We start from the raw sequence: 5,297 nt of genomic DNA, 5'->3' as shown, positions 1-5,297 counted from the left end.
TAAATATTTTCTTTCTGGTAATCATATATTAATATAGGACAAATTACAATAATAAGTTAAGGAGAGCAAAATTTTAGGAATAAACTAAAACAAAAACTGCTTCATGAATCTACCAATGCATGTTTATATGTAGTTCGAATCATCTAAATTCGAACTCCATTTCTACATAATTCGAACCAGTTGGGTTTGAATTATACACAAACATACGCACACACTAATTCGAACCAACTAGTTCGAATTACACACACAGTAATTCATGGTATAATTTGAATTATGCTGTTAAAAAATTAATAATTTATTAAAAAAATTTTATAAAAATTTTATTAAAAAAATTAATAATTTAAAAATTAAAAAAATATATATTTTATTTTATACGTTAAAAAAAAGCTAACAAAATATTTAATTATGAGACTTCTTTAAAATATTAATGAGCTATCAATTCAAATTTCATACAATACTTTTCTGTCCATTTTTAATAGCTTATGAATATTTTTTAATAAATTTTTTTAATAAATTTATTTAAATTATACTACAAAAAATATTTTATCCTATGCAAAATAATTTTAAAAAAATGGCTTAAAAATGGCTTAAAAGATGTTATGAAATATTTTGTATTAGAATAAAATATATCTTTTAAGTCATTTTCATAACATCTTTTAAGTCATTTTTTAAAAAAATGGCTTAAAAAAATAGCTTAAAAAATGGCATAAAATTATTTTGTATTAGAGTAAAATATATTTTTTAAAAAAATAGCTTAAAAGATGTTAATATATTTTATTCTCGTAATATATTTTAAGTCATTTTTTTTTTAAAAATGGCTTAAAAATAGCTTAAAAGATGTTATGAAATATTTTGTATTAGTATAAAATATATCTTTTAAGCCATTTTTATAACATCTTTTAAAAAAATGGCTTAAAAGATGTTATGAAATATATTTTATTCTCACAAAATATATTTTTTAATTGTTTTGTATGGAATAAAATATTTTCTTTCATTTCTAAATTATTATTGACTATGTAGAGTATTTTATTTAAAATTTGAGTACATGCATGTATTTACCTAAGTTATTAGAACATTACAAATTTTTATAGTACTCCTAACATTTTTTAAGCCATTCTTTTTAAATTATTTTGCATAGGATAAAATATTTTTTGTAGTATAATTTAAATAAATTTATTAAAAAAATTTATTAAAAAATATTCATGAGCTATTAAAAATGGACAAAAGAGTATTGTATGGAATTCGAATTGATAAATCACAAATATTTTAAAGAAGTCTCGTAATTAAATATTTTGTTAGCCTTTTTTTAACGTATGAAATAAAATATATATTTTTTAATTTTTAAATTATTAATTTTTTTAATAAATTTTTTAATAAATTTTTTTAATAAATTATTAATTTTTTAACAGCATAATTCGAATTATATCATGAATTACTGTGTGTAATTCGAACCTAACTGGTTCGAATTAGTGTGTGCGTATGTTTGTGTATAATTCGAACCCAGCTGGTTCGAATTATGTAGAAATGGAGTTCGAATTTAGCTGGTTCGAACTACATATAAACGTGCATTGGTGGATTCATGAAGTAGTTTTTGTTTTGGCTGATTCCTGTAAAATTTTGTTCACCTTGGCTTATTATTGTGATTTGCCCTATTAATATATATGTTGTAAAACTCGGTCAAATCGTAATTAATTAAATAATAAGTTAAATATGGGCAAAAATGGTTAGAAAATAAAACCATCATAATTTGACTGTTTTGATATGATAATTGGACTCAGTGAATTTTTCTGAGTCAAAAAACATAATTTTCTGCGTAAAAATACAAAACAGAATTTTGACCGGCAGTACCGGTTGAGATATGTCCGGTACTGCAGTTGAGAAAATTAATTTTTAGCAAGAAAGGGTAAAACGTTAAAGTGGGTATTTGAGATGGTAAAAATAATTAAAACGTACATTAAAGTGCTAATCTTAAAGGTTTTGGCTCAAAGTTGGGTCAAACGGACCATACATGTGAATCGGGTCCAAGTTGGATCCAAACCCAGCATATATAAGCCATAACTAATGGTCATTTCAGCAACCACACACTCATTTTCCCTTTTTATGCTGAAATGAAGAAGTCAAAATAAGATAGAAAGAAACCCTAACTTCCAAAACTTCAAATCACCATATCTTTTTTCTATAGAGCTCCAATCGACGAGCCGTTTATGGCCATGCATCGCTCTCGACGAGCTCTTCAAGTTTATCTAGGTATTGTGGTAAAAAATTTTGAAACTCATGTCCAGTTTTTATTTCTCTCTCTATTTCATATTTTTGGGTTGAGTTTTGAGGAAATCTTGTGATTTTGGTTGTTTAGGGGTGCTCTAGTATGAGTCATTGGTGAGTTTCATCAACCAATTTCGTAGGTTAAGGTAAGAAACCCTCCAACCCTTGTGATTTATGAGATTTTATAAACCCTAGGTTGAAGTATGTATGAAATTGTGTGTATTAGATTGTTGAGTACACTTTTGGAACTTGAAAATTTCTTGTGGAAGTGTTGGGTAGAGCTTCGAGCTGAGACTTGGTGAAATCTCACAAGTTGAGAGCTTAATTTTGACTTCTAAGAGGTACGATTTTAGTTTCATTTAGGTACTGTATAATGTAGTATGAAATCCTAGGCTAGATGCCCCTAGGATTAGGTTTGGATTGTGTAATTGGTTGATATTAATATGTATACTTGATATGTTGTAGAAATTAATGATTGAGTTAAGAGTTGTGTGAAATTGCATATTAGTGTGTTGAAGAATTTGGTGAATTGGATAATGATTATTGGTTTGTGGAATATGTATTGAATTGTGAACTTGGGCCGAAGGCCAGAAAAAGGTAAGGACGGTAAGTGATGATTGAATTGTGTGATAATTTATGAGATTGAATGAAGAATTGGTATGAAATGCATGATAATTTAATTGATTGATGGAATAGTGAAAAATGAGGTTTTTGTAAAGTTAAATTGGTGTATTTGAGTTGGAATGTGTAGATGGAGTAGGTTTAGATTTGGTTGAGTGTGAATATGTGGATTGAGTTTGTTTGGGTTTATTTTGTTGGTTGAAAATGATTGAGGTTTGTGAATCTTTGGAAAATTGGTAAATGTGTGTTTTTGGTAAAAATATATTTTTAATCAACTTCGGTGGGTCATAACTCGGCCCTTGGAGTTGGAAAATTTTCAAAATTGTATTTTTATAAAAATTTATTTATCGATCTTTCCAATGGTTCAAGAATGGTTGAAAAATGAATTTTGTACAAAAAGATATGAAAGTTTGAAAATTGGGTCCAAAAATTGAATTCTCGCACACATAAGCTTTTTGAAATTTGGCAATGTCATGCGTACGCGGAGGTTCCACGCGACGCGGACACTGGGCTCTGTCCAATGGTCCCGCGTATACGGGAGAAGGCATGTGTACGTGGGAGTGTCAAATTTCACACTCGCGTACGCGAATGTAGTACGCGACGCGAGTGAAAGCCCTTGTTTTCAATACTCGTGTATGCGACCAAAGGCTCGCTGATGAGCGGATAATTTATACGCTTTTTGGCATTGTTTTTAGTATGTTTTTAGTAGGATCTAGTTACTTTTAGGGATGTTTTCATTAGTTTTTATGTTAAATTCATATTTCTGGATTTTACTATGAGTTTGTGTGTTTTTCTGTGATTTCAGGTATTTTCTGGCTGAAATTGAGGGACTTGAGCAGAAACCAGATTCAGAGGTTGAAGAAGGACTGCTGATGCTGTTGGATTCTGACCTCCCTGCACTCAAAGTGGATTTTCTGGAGCTACAGAACTCGAAATGGCGCGCTTTCAATTGCGTTGGAAAGCAGACATCCAAGGCTTTCCATCAATATATAATAGTCTATACTTTGGCCAAGAATAGACGACGTAAACTGGCGTTCAACGCCAGCTTTCTGCCCAAATCTGGCGTCCAGCGCCAGAAAAGGAGCCAAAACCAGAGTTGAATGCCCAAACTGGCACAAAAGCTGGCGTTCAACTCCAAGAAGGACCTCTACATGTGCAACACTCAAAGCTCAGCCCAAGCACACACCAAGTGGGCCCCGGAAGTGGATTTATGCATCAATTACTTACTTCTGTAAACCCTAGTAGCTAGTTTATTATAAATAGGACCTTTTTCTATTGTATTAGACATCCTGGATTGTATTTTGATCCTGTGATCACGTTTTAGAGGGGCTGGCCACTCGGCCATACCTGGACCTTTCACTTATGTATTTTTGACGGTAGAGTTTCTACACTCCGTAGATTAAGGTGTGGAGCTCTGCTGTTCCTCAAAGATTAATGCAAAGTACTACTGTTTTCTATTCAATTCATCTTATTTCGCTTCCAAGATATTCATTCGTACTTCAATCTGAATGTGATGAACGTGACAATCATCATTATTCCCTATGAACGCGTGCCTGACAACCACTTCTGTTCTACCTTCGACTGAATGAGTATATCTTAGATCTCTTAATCGGAATCTTCGTGGTGTAAGCTAGAATGATGGCGGCATTCAAGAGAATCCAGAAAGTCTAAACCTTGTCTGTGGTATTCCGAGTAGGATTCAATGATTGAATGACTGTGACGAGCTTCAAACTCGCGAGTGCTGGGCATTAGTGACAAATGCAAAAGGAGGGTGAATCCTATTCCAGCATGATCGAGAACTGACAGATGATTAGCCGTGCTGTGACAGAGCATGTGAGCATATTTTTCACTGAGAGGAGGGGATGTAGCCACTGACAACGGTGATGCCCTTGCATAAAGCCAGCCATGGAAAGGAGTAAGACTGATTGGATGAAGACAGCAGGAAAGCAGAGGTTCAGAGGAACGAAAGCATCTCTATTCGCTTATCTGAAATTCTCACCAATGATTTACATAAGTATCTCTATCCCTATTCTATTAATTATCATTCGAAAACTCCATAACTATTTTATATCTGCCTGACTGAGATTTACAAGGTGACTATAGCTTGCTTCATACCAACAATCTCCGTGGGATTCGACCCTTACTCACGTAAGGTATTACTTGGACGACCCAGTGCACTTGCTGGTTAGTTACACGGAGTTGTGAACCATGGTCTTGGCATCATGTTTTTGGCGCCATTTCCAGGGAAAGAAAGAGCAATGAATTTTACATAATTAAAGTGTAATCACGATTCCGCGTACCAAGTTTTTGGCGCCGTTGCCGGGGATTGTTCGAGTTTGGACAACTGACGGTTCATCTTGTTGCTCAGATTAGGTAATTTTCTTTTTATTTTATTTTCAAAAATTTTTCAAAAA

This window comes from Arachis ipaensis, chromosome B06, assembly GCF_000816755.2.
Source record: "Arachis ipaensis cultivar K30076 chromosome B06, Araip1.1, whole genome shotgun sequence".
NCBI classification, from domain to species: domain Eukaryota; kingdom Viridiplantae; phylum Streptophyta; class Magnoliopsida; order Fabales; family Fabaceae; genus Arachis; species Arachis ipaensis.
This window is presented reverse-complemented; position numbering follows the sequence as displayed.